The 22,650-nt window shown below is 46.8% G+C and overlaps 1 long non-coding RNA gene across 1 annotated transcript; it reads right to left on the reverse strand.

Annotated features, from left to right (window-relative positions):
• Window positions 1-911: 911 nt before the first annotated feature.
• Window positions 912-22,349, reverse strand: LOC137563287 (uncharacterized). The gene is made up of 2 exons (XR_011030308.1): window positions 22,157-22,349; window positions 912-1,651 (listed from the first exon to the last, which is right to left on the reverse strand). It is a non-coding gene; the product is annotated as an uncharacterized lncRNA (long non-coding RNA).
• Between the last annotated feature and the right edge of the window lie 301 nt (window positions 22,350-22,650).

A 22,650-nucleotide genomic window follows, 5' to 3' on the forward strand; every position in this document is an offset into this window, starting at 1 on the left:
ATGCCTTGGATTGAAGCTAGGTTTCAGTTTGTGCAGGACTAAGTCTCATTTGGGGATGTTAAAGATCTGTGATAATAAAATATTGCAAGTGGACAAAGTTGTTTTCTCTATTTGTTGGCTAACCCTCCCCCCCCCCCCCCCCCCTATACAGTATATATTATTATACAGTTGTAGTGGTTCACCTTGGATTCCAACTACGTTGTGGTGGTCAACTAATTTTGTTTACTCCACCCCCCTCCATAGCCAGGGCTGGATTTCTGGAAAGGCCGCAAAGGCTCGGGCCTTGGGGCGGCTGCAGACCAAGGGGCACCTGGACATATGAGTTAATATATATGATGAGGAAGGTAAAAATGGGGAGCAGCACAAGGGGCCTGATGCTCAAGGGAGCTGTTCATTAAAGAACAAGTGTGACACCCATCCTAACCTAGAAATAAAACACATATATAAGTAGATAAATAGTAGTTTTACTTACATAACAGATGTATTGCACTGTCCACATAATGATTCCTGTGAATTTTATAAAGGAATAGCAGAGAATCCTATTCGAGACGGCTTCCATATTGGTTACCTTTGACCTCCTGACATCATTTCCTCCCTCACTCTTTTTTTCTCCTCTTGCTAATTGTGTATTCGTTACCCGCCCTCCTCCCAGAGTCTTCAGACTCTCCCACTAAGGTCTTTACTAGGAAGTGCACTGTCGTATGTCATTAGAAGGAGGGGGAAATAAAGAGAAGAGGAGGATTATATTATAGATAAAAAGACCCTCTCCCAGCATGCAACTGTTTGGCAATGGCAATTAAAGGGCCAGTGCTCCTAAAGTATGTAATATCTCCAAACCATAACAGCAGAAAACGTTGTAAGAGTTTTGAATGTAGGATTAGCATCTTTACCATTTAATACACTCAGACCAGTTGCTGTTGAAATTTTATTTTTATGATGACAATTCCGCTTTAAAAAAAGGGACTCAAGGTTAGTGTGTTAACTCAATGGTTGCTTCTGCACCATAGATGGAGTGTAGGAGATAGGGGGTTTTGATTTTCCTTCCCTTTGCTGAACACTAGAGCACAGTGGAACTCAGGGATGGGTCTTGGGTAAGGGGGGAGGTCTTTGGGGAGGAGAGTGTGGATTGGATATAATCGGTGTCCTACATTGTACTGCTTGAATGTGCCATATGTAACTTTTCAGGGTTTTTATGACTGGTTTGGGGTTAATGCTGTTTTTACTGACCAAAAAAAGAAAAAAACCTAATTAAAAGAAAAGAAAGGGGCTGCTGTACACGGATGATACATATGAAAGAGCTGGATGCACATGGAATGGGAGGGGCGCTCTGGCACAGGAAAGTGTATTCACAACATACTACTCAGCCTAGGGGCACAAAAAGTATAAATCTGGCCTTGTTCTTGTCCAACAGACTCTGCAAAGTGTCGCCAGGCGGTTCAAAGCATCATGTTGTATCTGTCTATCAGCAGCTGCTGTACTCAGAAGACAGGTCCTCTTTAAGTGAAGCGGTGATGGGTCCTATAATACCCCCTGGCTGCGATTCAGCCTCCCTCCTAATCCAGGGGACAGACTGTCTCTGCGGAGAGCACGGTGGGTCTACAGAGGAGACATTCCTGACATCCAGTTTTCAGAATAAACATTCCAAGCACATCTTTAAATAAATAATGGAGAAAAAAATAACACATAACAGCCTTGAGGAAGCCACCCAGCCATTTATTTCCCTTTCCCTATCTCAGGCTGATGTCATGCCATGCCCACTCTAGGGGAGTTATGGAGGGCAGATAGCACCATTACCGCACAAGCTTTTCTAGTGACATCAGCTGGTCCCTGTCCAGAGGCAGAAACCTCACTTGTGCCGCTCCAAACAAATGACTCACACTGAGGAGATTACTCTGACTAAACTTGTGGTCACGTCATTAGCATAGGCCTCAAAATGCCCCCACTGCCAGAGGCATCCCACATTGAGAAAACATGTTCTCCTCACCCACAGGTCTTACATAATTAATCGTGTGGTGTTAGTGTTGTAGCTATTATCTGACAACCGAGTTAGAAAAAATATACAGCTCAGCGACGTTTACCTAACACTGAAATCTGGCCCTCTGAGGGGCAAAGTCTGCAACCTAAAGGAGAACTCCAAACACAATTATTACAGTAGATTAGACTCCGAAATAGATGCAGTTTTCAGGTACAGTCAGGGACGGATTTACCATAAAGCACTGTTGGCACGTGCCTACAGGCGCCTGGTGAAGGAAAGGCAGCTCACTCCCCTCCCCAAGTGCCTCCCATCTGCCTTAAAGGACATCCGAGGTGAAAATAAACTGATGAGAAAAACAATTGTATCTATCCTCCTTCTCCAAAAATGACTTTTTAAAGCTATTCTACTTTATTTTATATTTAAATCTAGTTTTTACATTTTTACTGTTTAATTGTCTCTGTTCAATGACACCTTCAGTGTAGGGTTGCCACCTTTAGGGTGAAAAAATACCGGCTTGTGGGTGTGACCTGATGGGTGTGGCCTAAAAGTGGGAGTGGTTTGTTGCGGACTTTTTAAACGACCACTAACATGAGAGGGATATGGAGGCTGCCATATTTATTTCCTTTTAAACAATGCAAATTTCCTGGCTGCCCTTCTAATCCTCTGCCCCTAATGCTAGGGACACATGATACAATTTTCTGACAGATTTATTGTCAACTCGATTATTTCTGACAGGTCTGATCTAATTTCTGATCAATTTTCCGATTGATTTTCCATTCACTTCTATGGAAAAAAGATCGGACAATCAGATCAGACCTGTTGGAAATAATTGATCTTACAGTAAATCTGTCAGAAAATTGTATTGTGTGTACCTAGCATAATACTTTTAGCCATAGCCCCTGAACAAGCATGCAGCAGATCAGATTTCTCTGACTGAAGTGTGACTGGATTAGCTGCATGCTTGTTTCAGGTGTGTGATTCAGACACTACTGATGACAGAAAGCTCAGCTGGGCAGCCAGGCAACTGGCATTGTTTAAGTGGAAATGAATATGTCAGCCTCCTTATCCCTCGCTCAGGTCAGAGATCCTTTAATGCTAGGTACACACTATACAGTTTTCTGACAGATTTACTGTCAGATCAATTATTTCCAACAAGTCTGATCTGGTTTCTGATTGATTTTCTGTTCACTTCTATGGAAAATTGATCCAAAATCAGATCAGACCTGTTGGAAATAATCGATCTGACAGTAAATCTGTCAGAAAATTGAATAGTGTCTACCTAGCATTAGGCTCGGTCTGGGTCTCTTGAAGGCAGCATTAATGGGTGTATTTATACTTACCTGGGGAGATTCCTCCAGCCCCATGAGGTGCATGGGCTCCCTCACCAGCTGCCCCATTCACTTGATATCCCCCCCCCAGTAATCTGGCCAGCCACGCTCTTCTGTGCCATGTGCGCACCCCCACTGTAGCTCTCTGCAGGTTGTGCATGTGCAGAATCACATGACTGACCAGAAAACTGGGGTGGGGGGGTATCAAGTGAACAGAGCAGCCAGAGTGGACAGCGAGAGAGCCCACACACCTTATGGGGCTGGAAGAAGCCCCAGGTAAGTATAAATAATTAATAACAGCTAAAGTACACAAAGGAGGGTCAGGTCTGTTAGGTAAAAGGAAATGGAGGGGGGGGTATGGCAGTACAAACAGCCCAGAAGGAGCATGGGGATTTACTGCCCATGCTTGCTATGGGGTAAGGGAGGGAGTGTTACACTGAAGGGGAGGAGGGCATGCAGTTTTTGATAGGGGAAACGCTCTCAATGCATACACATCACACATACGCTCTATATACATCCATACACACACACATGCTCCAGTGTTCTCCCCAGGCTCTTTTAGCTGGGTGCTCCACCTGGCTAGTTTTGGTGAACACCCGGCTGTCATTAGCTCACCTCCTACTCTGCTGTAAGCAGAGTTGTACAGAGACGCTCCGGCCCTGCATTCTCTCATCTCACCCCAACCGGCTACTTATTCATACCACCCGGCTGGAAAACATTTCTGGGGAGAACACTATGCTGCATACACACATGCTCTATATACACGCGCACACACGCTCTATATACAGGGATACACACATGCTCTATATACACGCGCGCACACACACGCTCTATATACACGCGCGCACACACACGCTCTATATACACGCGCGCACACACACGCGCTCTATATACACGCACACACATGGGCTCTATATACACGCACACACAAGGGCTCGATATACACGCACACACGGGCTCTATATATATATATATATATACATACACACACACGCACTATATAAATACATACACACACATGCTCTATATACACGCGCACACACACACACGCTCTATATACAGGGATACACACATGCTCTATATACACGCACGCACACACACGCGCTCTATATACACGCACACACATGGGCTCTATATACACGCACACACAAGGGCTCGATATACACGCACACACGGGCTCTATATACATATATATATACATACACACACACGCACTATATAAATACATACACACACATGCTCTATATACACGCGCACACACACACACGCTCTATATACAGGGATACACACATGCTCTATATACACGCACGCACACACACGCGCTCTATATACACGCACACACACAGGCTCTATATACATGCACACACAAGGGCTTGATATACACGCACACACACGGGCTCTATATACACGCACACACACAGGCTCTATATACATGCACACACAAGGGCTTGATATACACGCACACACACGGGCTCTATATACATATATATACACACACACGCACTATATAAATACATACACACATCGCACACACGCTCTATATACATATATACACACATCGCACACACGCACTATATAAATACATACACACATCTACAGACTCAATTCAGGCTGCTGCTGTCTGCTCAGCTGCCTTTTAGTTTTGGGTGATGACAATGAGGAGCCTTTGCTTACTGCCACAACAGGCAGCACTGTCTGTCTGTATAAGTTTGGCTGGGCATCGCTCTCTCTCTCTCCTTCTAACTCTCCAGGAGCTGCCTGCTCTGAGGGAGGGTTGGGCTCTCTGCAGATTCCAGTCTCTCTCTCACCCCGTGGCTCTCAGCTGAGCTGGCATGTCTGAAGAGTGACTCCTCCTGGCTTCCACACAGATTGCCTGAATCCCCAGTGAGTGAGCTGAATGAGCTGGCTGCTCGAGTGAGTTTGAGGCAAGCAGAGCGGCAACCATTCTAACCACATGCTCTGTCTCTGCTGCTCTGAGCCAGCTCGCACACTCATTCAGCTTCTCCTTCTAGTACACTCCTCTGCAGCCGGGAAAACCACAGCCACGCTGGTGATTGGCTGGCAGTACCCGGCCAGCCAATCCGAGAACAGAGGAGGGAATTGTGTTGCCAGGGAGCGCAGCCTGGGCCCTTTTTACCGGCAAATGACATGCCGGAAAAAATTAAATTCCGGTGACGGCTTTTTAGATGATTTTCCGGCTGGGCCGGCCAAATAACGGCTGGGTGGCAACCCTACTTCAGTGACGTATGTCAGAGCTGAAATCTATGAATTATTGACCCATTTTATCTCTTTTCTGCTCTCAGAAGCCATTTACTGACAGGAAAGTGTTTTATGGTGGTAATTAATTATCAATGAGGGTTGGGCTATAGTCTGACCTAGTCCGACCCGGTCCCGACAGAAACTGTCACTTGCATACCTGACGTTTAATTCTTTTAGTCAGAGAAAGAAAAAAAGGAACACAGCCTAGTTATTTGTGTGCCAGGCACTGTACATACACATGTATATCTCATCATGTCACATGTCACCTCGGTTGTCCTTTAACTATGCAGAGTCCAGAGCAGAGTGTAAATGAGGTTAGTCATCTGGGTCTCAGCATTCAACTGGCAAGATTTCCCTTAAAGCGGATCCGAGATGAAACACTAACTATAACAAGTAACTTGTCTATATATCTTATCTAAAGTTTAGATAGTTTACACAGCATATCTAGCTGCAAACAGTTTTAATAGAATATGATTATTTATTCATGTGATACAATGGGGGCAGCCATGTTGTTTTTGTCATACTGTCACAGGCTAAGAGCTGGAGATGGTATCAGCTTTCTTGTGTGTAAATTCAGTCCCCTCTCCTCCTCCCTCCCACCCTCTGCCTTTGAAATCAATGGCTAGTAACACCTCCCCCTCCTCCTGCCCAGACTGAGCTCCTGTAAGCCCTTGCTATTGTCTGAAAGTGCCTTGGCACTCTGAGGGCTGTGGGCGAGGCTTGTTTAGTTTACAGGGAATTAGAGTATTAAAACAAAAACAAAAAAGTATTTGGCTTGAGGAATACCCTATAAACTATAGGAAAGGGACACCATTATGCAATGAGTAAAAGTTCATCTCGGATCCACTTTAAAGAGAACCCGAGGTGGCTTTGTATAACGTTAGTGGGGCACAGAGGCTGGTTGGGCACACTAACACCAGCCTCTGTTGCCCCATGGTGTGTGTCAAAGACCCCCCTGCTCGCCGCTATACTCCCCGCAGTGCTGGCGACACGCAGAGCGTCGCCAGCACAATGTTTACCCTAGCGCTGTCTGTCAGCGCCGCTCCCCCGCCTCCTCCGCATCATCGCTACCCGCCCTCGTCCCTTCCCTCCAATCAGCGTGAGGGAAGGGACGAGGGCGGGTAGCGGCGATGCGGAGGAGGCGGCGGAGCGGCGCTGACAGACAGCGCTAGGGTAAACATTGTGCTGGCGACACGCTGCGTGTCGCCAGCATTGCGGGGGTATAGCGGCGAGCAGGGGGGTCTTTGACACACACCATGGGGCAACAGAGGCTGGTGTTAGTGTGCCCAACCAGCCTCTGTGCCCCACTAACGTTATACAAAGCCACCTCGGGTTCTCTTTAAGTCAGGGCACCTGTAGCTACCTAATACTTGAGGGGACCTCTAGCTACTTAATACTAAGGATAGCTCTGGCTACCTAATGCTATCTATGATGGGCAAGGGAACTGAGGGAGAAGTGACAGCTGGGTCAACCAGCACAGTTGTGGTGTGGTTTGGTGGGGGTTTGTAGGTTCATGGAGGGAGAAGTCTAGGAGCCTGGATATCTGTGCCTATAGGCTCCCATGATGTAAATCCAGGCCTGGGTATGGTGCTGAAGAATTAAAACATCTGTTGGGATTTTGTATTGCTGCCTGTTAGTGCTACAGAAACAGTGCAGGTGGTCATCAAATGGTAACTGATACGTGGGCTGAGCCAAGAGTATGCGTGAGTGGGGCCAAAGTCCAACTAGAACACACCTGAGACTGCATCAAATGATCAGTGACTAAAAACACCACAGAAGTTCGCCCCAGAGGGGCTTCGTCAGGGTAGACCCCCAGTAAAGGTGCTGAGAACAAACATGCTGGTTGCAAGGTTACAAAGTAAAAAGACATGAAGTGCAATACACAATATCAAGAAAGGTAATGATAACTGAAAGTCTTGGCCTGCCCCCTTGCCCCACATGTTCACAGAAAATATTCTGTATTGGAGAAGAGGTTAAAGAGGAACTCCAGCCTAAACAAACATACTGTCATTAAGTTACATTAGTTATGTTAATTAAAATAGATGGGTAATATAATCTCTTACCCACACTGTTTTAGAAGAACAGGCAAATGTTTGATTTCATGATGGCAGCCATCTTTTTGGTTGAAAGGAGGTGACAGGGAGCATGAGACACAGTTCCAACTGTCCTGTGTCCACTCCTGAGCACCTCTCCCAGTTGCTAGGCAACGTGAACAACAACATAGGAAATCCCATCATGCTTTTTTTCTTTGATGGGTGGAGCTTAACTAAAAATGCAGCTAAAAATGATGCTTTGGTAAGAAAAACAAAGTTCTGATGCTGTGAAACTGTTAAAGAAACACCAAGCCTTTTCAGTTCTGCGAGTAGATTTTTAGTCCGGAGGTTAACTTTAAAGTGAACCTTAAGCCAGAAAAAAAAATGAGTTTTACTCACCTGGGGCTTCTACCAGCCCCCTGCAGCAGTCCTGTGCCCTCGCTGTCACTCACTAATCCTTTGGTCCCCCGCTGCCAGCTAGTTTTGTTTCTAGCGACAGGCCCGCCAGGGCTGGCCACGCGTAGCTTTTTCCTCAATCCCGACTGTAATTAGCGCTATTGCGTGCGTAATGGGGCAACGCGTATTTTTGTACGCGTTGCAGCCCGCAATAGCGCTAATTACAGTCGGGAATGCGGAAAAAGCTGCGTGTGGCCAGTCCTGACGGGCCTGTCGGCAAAAACGAAACTAGCTGGCAGCGGGGGACCAGAGGATTGGTGAGTGGCTGCGAGGGCACAGGACTGCTGCAGGGGGCTGGTAGAAGCCCCAGGTGAGTAAAACTCATTTATTTTTTCTGGCTTAAAGGTAGCCATACACTGGTCGATTTGCCATTAGATCGACCAGCTGACAGATCCCTATCTGATCGAATCTGATCAGAGAGGGATCGTATGGCTGCCTTTACTGCAAACAGATTGTGAATCGATTTCAGCCTGAAACCGATCACAATCTGTTGAGCTGCTCCTGCCGCCTGTGCCCCCCCCGCGCATACATTACCTGACGCTGGCTCCCGGGCGTCTTCTCCACGCTGCACCGCACCGCTCTGTTCCGGCTCCATCCCGGCGCTTCCTGTGTCACTCCGTGACCAGGAAGTTCAAATAGAGCGCCCTCTATTTGAACTTCCTGGTCACTGCAGTGACACAGGAAGCGCCGGGATGGAGCCGGAACAGAGCGGTGCAGCGCGGAGAAGACGCCCGGGAGCCAGCGTCAGGTAATGTATACCTGATCGGATCGGCCGCCGCTAGCGACGCGCACCCTACCCGCGGGCGATCGAGGGTAATTTCCCGCACAGCGCGATCGACGGACCGATCCGATTTCGGGAAGAAATCGGATCGGCGGGTGCGTTTAGCGCGAACGATTGGCAGCAGATTCGATCCCAGGATCGAATCTGCTGTCGAAACGGCCGCGAATCGGGCCAGTGTATGGCCACCTTAAGTGTCTCTTTAAGGTGGGCGTGGACACAGAACCCAGGTAGAGGGATGGGGGGTGGGGTCACAGGGGGCTATGTAATGTATTTGGGAGAGATGGGATAATTTCAGCTGTGATAAGGCTCTCTGAAATGATGTGTGGTCTTAACACAAATCCCATCAGATTTGATGCAGACAGTAATAATCCCCCTGGAAGCCAGAACCCAATGTTTTCTTATGGAAGAAAATCTCTTCTTGGCCTTAAAAGGCTACCTAGGACGGAGCAGTGAAAAATGGCGCCAGGCGCGGGCGCTAAAAAATGGCGTCTCATAGAAAATCATTATGAAATGATATTTATCGTTTATAAAGTTAAAAAATGGTGCCGAACGTCAAAACGTTATTTAGCGTTTTAAAACTTGCTTATTTTGTCCTGCCTGAACGATATTTATCGTTTTAAGCCCTGCTTTGCTGCCGTTTGGAAATGTCTGCCACCGACTTTAACGTTTAATAGCAAAGCCCCCTTAAATGCTAGAAACACCAAGTTTGCAGGGAATGTTAAGAAGAACAGTGGGAACAAGAGGAAAAAAGACCTTATACTTTTTGAGAAAATCGATTTTAAAGTTCAGAGAAAAAAAACGATATATTTAAATGCCGCTGGTCAACGTGTGGGAAATATTTCCCAGCAGTTAATAGCAAAGGCCCCTTACATCCCAGCAACATCACATTTGCACGATATGTTAAAAAGATAGCAGGAAACAATATTTAAAAACAATTTTACATTTTTAATTTTGGGGAATGTTCCGAATGTGGGAAATCTGAAAAAAATATGGCGTGGGGTCCCCCCTCCCGAGCCTCTGTAGCCCCTTGTCCCCCATGCAGGCTGGGATAGCCAGAATGCGGAGCCCCGGCGTACTGGGGCTTCGCACCCTGAGGTATACCAGCCCGCATGGTCCATGATATGGGGGGGCTCCAGGGGAGAAGGTCGGCCAAGCCTTCCGCTCTCCCCCCGAGCCCTTGCCCAATCCATGGACAAGGGGCTCTTCCCCACCTCCGGTGCCCCAGGAGGAGGTGGGGGCGATGACTCCCTGGGGGGGGGGGGGGGGTTCATGGTGGCATCTGGGAGTCCCCTTTAAGAAGGGAACCCCAGATGCCCACCCCCCTCCCAGGAGAAATGAGTATAGGGGTACAAAGTACCCCTTACCCATTTCCACAAAGCGTTACATGAAATAAAGACACAACCATGAAAAAAGTCCTTTAATGTTCTAAATTAACCAGAAATACTTACCTGTACCTTAAAAAAAATTTCCCACACCAATATCCTCGGTAATGATCCAACGTATACAGTATCCTCTTATCTTGCGATCTTCAATTACCGTGATTGAAGATCTCCCACGGCAATTAGCTATACTAAACCTTAGAAGGTGTCCTGCAGACGCATAGCGCCGGCTCCCACTGTCCTCCCCACCACCTCACCTTTCACCCTCACCTAGGCTGGAACCTGGTGCACCCATAGGTGCACCGGGTGCCAGCCTAGGTGGGGGTTTACAGGTGAAGGCAGGTGGGGAGAGACAGCGGGAGCCGCACTGCTATATGTCCGCACAGGATGCATTCTAAGCTATAGTAGCTCTGAACCGATTCTTTCGATTCAATACAAAAAGAACCGGCTCATTCATGAACCGGTTACTATAGCTTAGAATGCGTCCTGTGCGGATGTATAGCAGTGCGGCTCCCGCTGTCTCTCCCCACCTGCCTTCACCTGTAAACCCCCACCTAGGCTGGCACCGGGTGCACCCATGGGTGCACTGGGTGCCAGCCTAGGTGAAGGTGACAGGTGAGGAGGCGGGGAGGGCAGCTATGCTTCTGCAGGACGCATTCTAAGCTACAGTATAGCTAATTGCCGTGGGAGATCTTCAATCAAGGTAATTGAAGATCGGAGGATACTGTATTCGTTGGATCATTACCGAGGATAATGGCGTGGGAACATTTTTTTAAAGGTACAGGTAAGTATTTATGGTTAATTTAGATTGATAAAATACTTTTTTCGTTGTTGCGTTTTTATTTCATGTTTAACCCTTTGTGGAAATGGGTAAGGGGTACTTTGTACCCCTATACTCATTTCTCCTGGGAGGGGGGAGGGCATCTGGGGGTCCCCTTCTTAAAAGGGACTCCCAGATGCCGCCATGAACCCCCCAGGGAGTCGTCGCCCCCACCTCCTCCTGGGGCACTGGAGGTGGGGAAGAGCCTCAGGAGGAGGTGGGGGGGGGAGCGGAAGACAAACAGGGGAAAGAAGGGGACACACTAGGGACAGAAGGGGAAACAATGGGGACAGAAGGGGACACATGGGGGACAAATGGAGGACACAATCATTGGGGAAAAAGCTCCACAAGATGCTCCTGGAACATGGACACACCAAGTTTAGTATATTTATATTTTTTTCCTGATTTTTGCACTCTAAACCTAGGTGCGTCTTATATTCTTATATGCAGAAAAATATGGTAAGTATCTAACTTTTGTCTTTTTTAAATTCACAGCTTTACTTTCAATAACAGTGTTCTCAAAGCGTAATATGCTAATCCAGATGGAAAGTCACTCTGCTGCAGACCATTACTGACAACTCCAGTAGGGATGGACCACAAATTTTAATAGCAAATTACTTTCAACACTCACTCTCCCTAAGAGGAACATATATGCTGACCACATTCTACAGATAGTTCTGGAATGAAACATCTAACCTACTAATATGTGTTTGAAATTTGCAGAAACCACAGTGGCCATGGAGAATAAAGAAGCAAAATTCAATGCTATAATGTACAATTAAAAACTTTGTCTCCCATTTCATAAGTGACTACCTGCTTTGGGCCTAAAATAACGTGTGAAAATCACAATTACCCTGTTTACATTCAACTAGTACTATAATCAGCCATCTTGCGTGATAATGTAATATCCAGTTCAAGCTTGTAAGCACTACACAGCTATTTTCAGACTGCACATTTCATTCATTTCAGTCTACACATTTTCTGATTCCCTAAGCAGCTTGCACACTGGAGCCTTCTATCTACTACTGTTCAGTACAGCAAAGCTTAGGGCTGGTGCACACCAAAACCCGCTAGCAGATCCGCAAAACGCTAGCAGATTTTTAAACGCTTTTTTTTATTTTTATGAGGCGGTTTGCTAGCGTTTTGCGGATTGCTGCTGCGGTTTTCAGTATAGTAGATTTCATATATTGTTACAGTAAAGCTGTTACTGAACAGCTTCTGTAACAAAAACGCCTGCAAAACCGCTCTGAAGTGCCGTTTTTCAGAGCGGTTTGCGTTTTTCCTATACTTAACATTGAGGCAGAAACGCACCCGCAATCCAAAAAATGCCTCACCCAGGCATTTTTCGTTTCTGCAAAACGCCCCCCGCTCTGGTGTGCACCACCCCATTGAGATACATTGACCAAGCAGATCCGCAGCCGCAAGCGGATCTGAAAACGCCCAAAAAGCCGCTCGGTGTGCACCAGCCCTTAGGGCTGGTGCACACCAAAAACCGCTAGCAGATCCGCAAAATGCTAGCAGATTTTGAAACGCTTTTTCTTATTTTTCTGCAGCGTTTCAGCTAGCGTTTTGCGGTTTTGTGTAGCGGTTTTGGTGTAGTAGATTTCATGTATTGTTACAGTAAAGCTGTTACTGAACAGCTACTGTAACAAAAAACGCCTGGCAAACCGCTCTGAAGTGCCGTTTTTCAGAGCGGTTTGCGTTTTTCCTATACTTAACATTGAGGCAGAAACGCATCCGCAATCCAAAATCTGCTGCAGCCCGGGAGTATGCGTTTCTGCAAAACGCCTCCCGCTTTGGTGTGCACCAGCCCATTGAAATACATTACCCTAGCGGATCCGCACCCGCAAGCAGATCGCAAACCGCAGCGGAAACGCTCCGGTGTGCACTAGGCCTAAGTGATGGATTTGGATGGGGGAGGAAATGAAAATAAAATTTTTTAACCCTTTCAGGCATTTTTTTTAGAGATAGTTCTTAAAACTTATAATCGTTTGGCATAGCATACAATTAGAAACCTCTCCCAACTCCTTATTGACTATATAGTTATCCTACCTGTATTTAACTAATATTTACACTTTCTTTGTGAAGACTACATTTCTCACCAGGTCACAGCAGTCAGTACTGGAAGAAGCCATCTTGCATAGTAAGGTAATATCCAGTTCATGCCATAAGCACCACACTGCTCTGTAAATGTACGGCTTTCTATATATTTATCAACCTTATTTCCTGCAGTCATACTGTAGATACAACACTGATAAGTTAAAGGGAACCTAAACTGACAGGGATATGGATGTTTCCTTTTAAACAATCCCAGTTGCCAGGCGTCCTGCTGAACTCTTTGGCTATAGGAGTGGCTGAATCACACACTTGAAAGAAGCATGCAGTCAATCCAGTCTGACTTCAGTCAGAGCACCTGATCTGCATGCTTGTTCAGGGGCTGTGGCCAATAGTACTAGAGACACAGGATCAGCAGGAGAGTCAGGCAACTGGTATTATTTTAAAAGGAAAAATCAATTTCCTTCTCAGTTTAGGTTCCCTTTAAACTAAAACTTTTACTTCTTTCAGATACTTTTTAAGCGTTTGTTCTGAAAACGTATTAGTGTGGTGGATATACTGGAGCAGTGGGGGGATTAAGACTGTAGGTCAGCTTTAAATGTGAAGTAAATATTGTGTTAGGCCTGTAGTATAGTAAAAATTACCTTGTCAGATAGCACCCTCTGCTGCTTTAAGAAAGAATAACGTCAGACAAGTTTTACATTACTTTAATACTCTTTGCTGGGCTGAGGAAGTTGTTAAAAGATTCATTTTAGTTATTAAAATAAAAGATTCGGCGCGGTTTCCAAACCAGTGGAAACGGGCCCTAAGAAATTGTCTTTTTAACCTGCCTGGCGTTCTATTAAGATCGCCAGGTTGGCGATCGGACGTTTTTTTTTTTATAAAAAAACAAACATTTCATGCAGCCAACTGAAAGTTGGCTGCATGAAAGCCCACTAGAGGGCGCTCCTAATCCGCACTTCTGATCACCTCCGACGATCAAAAGTAACAAGAAGGGCCGCGATGAGCTTTCCTCGTCACCATGGCGACGAGCGGAGTGACGTCATGGACGTCAGCCGACGTCCTGACGTCAGCCGCCTCCGATCCAGCCCTTAGCGCTGGCCGGAACGGTTTGGTCCAGCTGCGCTGGGCTTGGGCGGCTGGGGGGACACTCTTTCGCCGCTGCGCGCGGCGGATCGCCGCACTGCGGTGGCGATCAGGTAGCACACACGGCTGGCAAAGTGCCGGCTGCATGTGCTCCTTTTTATTTCATTGAAATCGGCCCAGCAGGGCCTGAGCGGCACCCTCCGGCGTCCGTCCAGAACGCTCAGGAGGTTAAGAAATGAGCACATGCCTCTTAGGGCCCTTTTCCACTAGCGCGTTTGCGCTAGCTGAATCGCAAAACCGCAAACCGCTAGCGATTTTACAATCGCTACGGTTTGCTTTTTAACATAGGAATCGCGGTAGGTCATTTCCACTACCGCGATTCGTTTTTTACTTGATCGCGATCGCGCCGCGGAGCGACTTTTGCCGCGATTTTGCTATGCTATGCACTGCATAGCAAAATCGCGGCCGCAAACGTCGGGAAAACGGCGGAATTGCGATTCAGCAATCGCTAGCGTTCAGCACGAACGCTAGCGACTGCTAGTGGAAAAGGGCCCTTAGGGTCGGGTGACACACTGTAGCGGACTAGCGGTCCATGTTTGCGGTGGACACAAGATGGACACGTCAAAAAGTTTTTGTGTCTCAGCACTGATGAGGAATTTTAAGGGAGGGACTTGGTGTATTTATTCACAGTTTCCGCTTCCTGTTGTCTTCCTTATGATTTGCATAAATAATAAAATGCATACCAAACTCATATGCGTTTTACATTAGCGAACCGCAAATGCATTAAAACGCACGAAAAACGCATCTGCATGGAAAAAAAGCAAAACGTGAATGCAACAAAAGTGCAGTAAAAACGCATTGCACTAACGCAAACGCACCTGCGTAAAGCGACGGATTTTCACGCTATGTCATATGTGATCCTAGCCTTCAAACTGAATAAGGCTTAAGGTGCGTACACACATGCGACTATAGTCGTTTGAAACGATCGTTCCCCCATCCTTTCAAACGACGATCGTTTGAAAAAAAGCAGCCAACGACCATTAAGTCTAACGACGGACGAGCTAGATCGTTCAAAACGAATGATCTAGCTTGGCGGATTTTTCCCAACGACGATCGTTTGCAAAAGTAGTACATCGTTGGAAACGATCGTTCGTACTAGGCTTGACATGCGCATTTCACTATTTCTCTATGAAACTTTTCATTTTTATGCGCAAGCACAATAGTTGCTTTATGTGATGTAACGTTCCTTCTAACGATCTGATCGTTACACACCTTTTAAAACGAACTTTACTTAGGTCGTTCTTTCATCAATTAAAAGTTCGTTCGTCGTTCTCAACGAACGATCGTTGTCGCATGTGTGTACGTAGAGCATAACTCTTGGGGCCCTGGCACATGCTATGGGGGTCAAATTGCAGAACACACTTCACATATAAGTGAGAGCTGCGGCTGAAGTGCTGATGAAAGACCGCTGGACTTACTGTCCCACTCTGATTAAGCCACTGCAAGGATCAAACTTCTAAGACGGAACAGATAAAATGAACTTTTTTGGAATGAGAAGAGTCCATGAAGTTACTCTCCCTGTTAAAGGACTTCCGAGGTGAAAATTAACTGATTAGAAAAACAACTGTATCTATCCTCCTCCTAAAAATGACTTTTTTTTAGATATCCCATGGTTTTATTTTATATTTAAATCTAGTTTTTCAGTTTTTACTGTTTCATTGTCTCTGCTCAATGACACCTTCATTGAAGTATGCCAGAGCTCAAATCTATGAATTATTGACCCTTTTTACCTCTTTCCTGCTTTCAGAAGCCATTTATAGACCGGAAAATATTTTATGTCTGTATTTACTAATCAGTGAGGGTTATGCTATAGTCTGACCCAGTCCCGACCCAGGCAGAAACTGCCACTTGCATACCTGATTTTTAACTCTTTCAGACAGAGAAAGAAAAAAAAAAGCATAAAAAAACAAACACGGCACAGTTATTTGATAGATTATAGTTATTTGATAGATTATAGATCCACGCTAAGTAGCGTGGATCGGGGAGGTTGGCCCTAGAGCTGCGCAGCCGCACTCGCGGCTATGCGGACTGCGCAGCTGCGGCCAGAGTAAGCGGCCATTTTGGGAGAGGCAGGGGAGCCCGACCCGGGCCGTGGGGTCGGGAGCCGGCCCAGGGGGCTAATGAGCGAGGGGACCCGGCGGATCGGCACGGAGGGTGCGGACGGCGTCCTCCGTGCCGTAAAAGATTATACAGGTAATTCACTTTTTTGACTAATTTGGCCTCGTAAGTCCTTTAAAGAGACACTGAAGCGAAAAAAAAATTATGATATTATGATTTGTATGTGTAGCACAGCTAAGAAATAAAACATTAAGATCAGATCAGATACATCAGTGTAATTGTTTCCAGTACAGGAAGAGTTGAGAAACTCCAGTTGTTATCTCTATGCAAACAAGCCATTAAGCTCTCCGACTAAGTTAAGCTGGCCATACACTGGCCCGATTTGCCGCTGTTTCGACAGCAGATTCAATCACTGGGATCGAAGCTGCTGCCAATCGTTCGCGCTACACGCCGAATTTCGATCCATTTCGTCCGATCCGGTCGATCACTCCGTGCGGAAAATTACCGTCGATCGCCCGCGGGTAGGGAGCGCGTCGCTAGCGGCGTTCGAGTGCCCGACGACCGACGCAATAGAGCCCGCATACATTACCTGCTCCGCCGGCGCGACTCCAGTCCCCCGGTCACCGCTGCTCTGTCTGCGCTCTGGTCTCCAGGTCCGGCATGCCTTACTTCTTCTAGCCCGGCAGGAAGTTTAACCTCCTTAGCGGTAACCCCGTGCTGGACGCAGCTAGCCGATCGCCGCCGCCGCGCGCCCGATCGCCACTATCCGGTGCGGCGCGCGGCCCCCCCCCCCCCAGACCCCTGCGCTGCCTGGCCAATCAGTGCCAGGCAGCGCCAAGGGGTGGATCGGGTCTCCCAATGACGTCCCGACGTCGCTGACGTCGGTGACGTCATCCCGCCCCGTCGCCATGGCGACGGGGGAAGCCCTCCAGGAAATCCCGTTCTTTGAACGGGATTTCCTGATCGCCTGTCGCCGGAGGCAATCGGCGGGGCTGGGGGGATGCCGCTGAGCAGCGGCTATCAAGTAGCGAGCCCTGGGCTCGCTACATGATTTAAAAAAAAAAAATTAAAAAGAAACTGCTGCGCTGCCCCCTGGTGGTATTTTTCATACCGCCAAGGGGGTTAAACAGTAGAGCGTCCTCTACTGTTTAAACTTCCTGCCGGGCTAGAAGAAGTGAGGCATGCCGGACCTGGAGACCAGAGCGCAGACAGAGCAGCGGTGACCGGGGGCAGTCGCGCCGGCAGAGCGGCGGGGGGGGGGGGGGGGGGGGGGAGCGGCGGCAGCAGCAGCACCACCACCACAACAGATTGTGAACGGTTTCAGGCTGGAATCGGTTCACAATCTGTTTGCAGTAAAGGTAGCCATACGATCCCTCTCTGATCATATTCGATCAGAGAGGGATCTATCTGTTGGTCGAATCTGATGGCAAATCGACCAGTGTATGGCTACCTTTAGTCGTGGAGAGGGCTGTTATCTGACTTTTATTATCTCAACTGTTCCTGGACTATTTACTTTTCCTCTGCTAGAGGAGAGGTCAAGACTCATTTTGAATGCTGAGTGTTGTGTAATCTGCACATATTATAGAATAATGCAATGTTAGAAAAAACACTATATACCTGAAAATAAAAGTATGAGAATATTTTCTTTGCTGCTAATCTTCTAGTAATTATTCATAGTACACAACCAATTCACTATATCATATATTTTTTACGCTTCAGTGTCTCTTTAAGCAGTAATCTAAATGCATTATCCCCCCTTAATTATGGAGAGAATGTAATGAAATACAAAAATTGCCCGGCAAAGTTTTAGGAAAAATCAACATTTTGAAAATGAAAATAGTACCTAAATTACTATACATCCTGCAAAATTTCCCTATTCCTACTGGATGATTCAGGGAGATTAAAAAAAAATATTGACATGGAATAATAAAAAGCAAAAAGCGAACTATAAAAAACTGTCAACCTCAAAATCAATGGGAGGCCTCACAGCACCCGACCTGCAAATATATGCACACACTATCTATTGCATTAGATTATTAGACTGCCAAATTAACAATTCACAAAAAAATCTGGATAATGTAACGTTTGTGGAATCGTTTTCGTGGTCAGCGCACAAGATGCGCACTAACACAGCGAAAACCCTCCACAAGCGTATAATTAGGTGAACCCAGGCTAGGTGCAATGCACCAGCAGAGGGCAATTCCCACCGGCAGATTGCGCTGTGGAGTGCAGACGAGCACAGCCTCTGCACGGCCACAAATGCTAGATGGGAATTGTACAGATCTAAGACAATGCAGGGCTGAACAGCCCTTAAAGAGAAAGAGCACAGATACAGGATGAATGCGTGTACAACAATCTAGTCACCACCCAGCGACGGCGAACACACATCAGCAGAAACAAAAGCAAGAACGCAATCGCAGAGAATGGCGATTGCCAAGAGACACCAGACAGAAAAATGCAGAGCACGAGAGGAGCAAAGGCACAGCAAACAACAACGAGAAATAACGAAAGCAACAAACGCTAGCTAAACGCAAACACCGCACTCATTCGCAACAGCGAACGCGCTTACAGCGCGGTCTCCGAACGAAAAGCGCAACAGAGACAAGCACGCCACTCTGACTGACCAAAGACAGACAAACACGAAAAGAGAGAACATGAACGCTTGCTAAACGATTACCTCACCGAGCCTACAGCAAGCGTTCGTATCAGACAAGACAGACAAACGGAAAACAGGAATATGAGAGGAAAGATCCACTGCTCTTTCCGTCAGAGCGAGTGCGATCCGGGTACAGGAACAGGCTAGGAAAGATCCACTGCTCTTTCCGCCAGAGCGAGTGCGATCCGGGTTCAGGAACAGGATAGGGAAGATCCACTGCTCTTTCCACCAGAGCGAGTGCGATCCGGGTTCAGGAACAGGATAGGGAAGATCCACTGCTCTTTCCGCCAGAGCGAGTGCGATCCGGGTTCAGGAACAGGATAGGGAAGATCCACTGCTCATTCCGCCAGAGCGAGTGCGATCCGGGTTCAGGAACAGGATAGGGAAGATCCACTGCTCTTTCCGCCAGAGCGAGTGCGATCCGGGTACAGGAACAGGATAGCAGATCAGAAGGATCCACAGCCGCTACCGCTAGGGGCCAGTGCGATTCAATCATGACAGACAGATGAGGTAGCCGGTAGCAACCGCTGCTCCAGCTTACACTCCAAGAATATAGATCAGAAGGATCCACAGCCGCTACCGCTAGAGGCTAGTGCGATCCAAACAAGACAGACAGATGAACAGAAGGGGCAACCAGTAGCAACCGCTACTCTGGTTAGTACCCCAGACAGACAGAACGATTTCCTGACAACCACCGTTGGCGACAGGACAATCGCAACAGAGAGGCAATACAGACAAAACAGATAACAACCTAACTGCACTAGGGAAGCGGCCTAGTGCAGTCCCAAGAATTACTCTAAGATAACTTTAACAAGCAATAGCACGGCTGACACTCTAGGAGTGTTTCAACAAACCATGAAGGATGACCAGCAAAGGACTCTGCGAAAACATGGCTTTTTTACTGCCAGCCTTCAAAGGAGGATCATTACAGATAACAGTGGAGCAAAACACTCTTATGCTGGGCATACACGGCTCGATTTTGTTGCTCGATTCTCCCGCTCGATCGATTCCCTGCTCGATTCCACAGGCGATTCTCTTATCTTCTGCTCGTTTTTCGTATCTTTTTGCATTGTCTTCAATGCAGAATCGATCGGCGAAACGATCGGGCGGGAGATTGGACATGTTGGAAATAGAGTTGGGCGAACTGTTAGTTGAACTTCAGCCGAACTGTTCGGCTGCCCAACCTGTCATGTGGCTCTTACTACTTCCGGGTCGCAATGACCCGGAGTAGTACGTCTGCGCTGGCCCGGCAGAGCGCGTCCTAGATCGCGCTCCCGTTGCCGGGCACTCTCTGCGCATGTGTGTGACGTCATGAGTGACGTCACACACATGCGCAGAGAGTGCCCGGCAACGGGAGCGCGATCTAGGACGCGCTCTGCCGGGCCAGCGCAGACGTACTACTCCGGGTCATTGCGACCCGGAAGTAGTAAGAGCCACAGCGACATGACAGGTTGGGCAGCCGAACAGTTCGGCTGAAGTTCAACTAACAGTTCGCCCAACTCTAGTTGGAAATTATCTATCGAGCCATCTGAATGGCTCAGAATCGAGCCGTGTATTGGGAATTATTGGGCATTAATAAGAAAATAATCTTATAGATTGGGAGAGGCACCCGGACACGCCCATGTATGTGCAATAGCCGTGACCACAGCTGTGGTTGGGAATCTTTCGAAGGAGCTAACAGACCTGCAGGACGCATAGAAGACCGCCCCCGGAGCATCGGTAAGTTATTTCTGCACTTCTAACCACAAAAGTTCTGCCCCGTTATCCCCTCTCAGGCATCCTGGTTAGTTGAGACTTCTGGATGCTCGAGTTCCGGATACTGGGACTTTGTTGTGTGTGTATATATATATATATATATATATATACTTTAGATTGTAAGCTCACAAGGGCAGGGCTCTTTCATCCTTTTGTGTCTTGGAATTTGTTATTATTCATCATGTTACTTTTCTTACTGTAATTACCAATTCTGTATTTTGTATATTTTGTGTACGCCGTAGTCTGTATTATTATGTACCCCATGTTTTTTTCTTACTTTGTACATCGCCATGTAATATTTTGGTGCTTTATAAATTATTATTATTAATAATAATAATAATAATAATAATAATAATATACAGAAGCTAGTTCCTCTTCAGCGTTACTCAGTGCATTTATGGTTAGATGCTGCCCTCTAGTGGTGCCCTCTTAATAATATGACACCAACGCAATGCCCAATAGTAGATGATAAGAATCACAAACAGAGCATTGACCATAACTACTACTACTTCTATTATCACCATTATCATGCTTTGTTTATAAAGTGTAAAGGGGCCCATACACTGGTCAATTTCAGCCATTCTATCTAATCGATCGATCGATTTGCGGCCCATTTCGATCGATTTAATCTATCTGACAGGATGGAAAATCTAGGCCGATCTGCTGCTGGCAGCAGATTGATGGCCCATAACGTTGCATTGGATCTAATGGTGCAATAATGCATTTAGATTGATTTCCAATAGATTTCCAGTAGATTTAATTGTGAAATCTATTGGAAATCTGTTCCTAGTGTGTGGCACACATCAGATAGATTCCTGTCAGATTCGACCTGACAGGCATTTGACAGAAATCTATCTGATGGTCGAATCTGCTGCAAATCTATTAGTGTATGGCCACCTTTAGCCTATTACCTCCAGAGCATTTTGCTCACTTCGGAAGACAAGTAAACAAACATTCTGCAGTAATGCACCTACCAGCAGTTAAAGCTGTTGCCACCTGTGAAGAATTTAAAGTGAACCTCCGGACTAAAAATCTACTCAGCAGAACTGAAAAGGCTTGGTGTTTCTTTAACAGTTTCACAGCATCAGAACTTTGTTTTTCTTACCCAAGCATCATTTTTAGCTGCATTTTTAGCTAAGCTCCACCCATCAAAGAAAAAAAGTCTGGGCTTTTTTTCCCTGATGCTGTGCAGAGCATGATGGGATTTCCTATGTTGTTATTTACGTTGCCTAGCAACTGGGAGAGGTGCTCAGGACACAGGACAGTTGGAACTGTGTTTCCTGTCAAATCCATGGCAGCATACTATGGGTTAACCCCGCCCCCCTACTAATCAGGACTGGTAACTATAAATGTTTTACCTCCAGCCTAGCTCACTGCTTTTTTCACTTCGTCCCTGATGGTCAGGACTGGTTGTGCGTACATTTTAAAAGTACAAGTATTTTCTTTTAGTCTTACCCGGCTGTATTATGCAGTCACCACGCAGGGTGCCTCCCCTCGCGTGAAGCTCCCTCTAGATCCTCTAAATGAGTGTGTGAGTGGAGACCCCTCTTTCTTGCTGGTCATTCTTGGGGTATTGGATTTAATTACGAGCAGCAATGCAGCTCTATGAGGGCAGTAGCAGCACTGAAGATTACTTCCTGGTTCAGCTGGTCTGAGTTCCACAGACAAGATGTGATGTCAGAGCCTCAGGAACATTCAGCCAGTCAGGCTGCAGAGCGGGTGTGGTCTCCCTTCACATAGAGGGAGGAAGTATATTTAATCTAGGAACTGGTGTGCATCCTGGCAGCTGCAGCACGTGGGACAAGCCTGAATGATCCAGCATTAGGTGAGAGAGACTCTGGAGAGCATGTTTACACTTGAGATTATGTTGTTTAGTCTTATGCTGGGAATACACGGTTCGTTTTTGCCTTCGTTTAAACCTTCGTTTCGATTGTGCCTTTTGTCCTTTT

This window comes from Hyperolius riggenbachi, chromosome 1, assembly GCF_040937935.1.
Source record: "Hyperolius riggenbachi isolate aHypRig1 chromosome 1, aHypRig1.pri, whole genome shotgun sequence".
Taxonomy (NCBI): Eukaryota; Metazoa; Chordata; class Amphibia; order Anura; family Hyperoliidae; genus Hyperolius; species Hyperolius riggenbachi.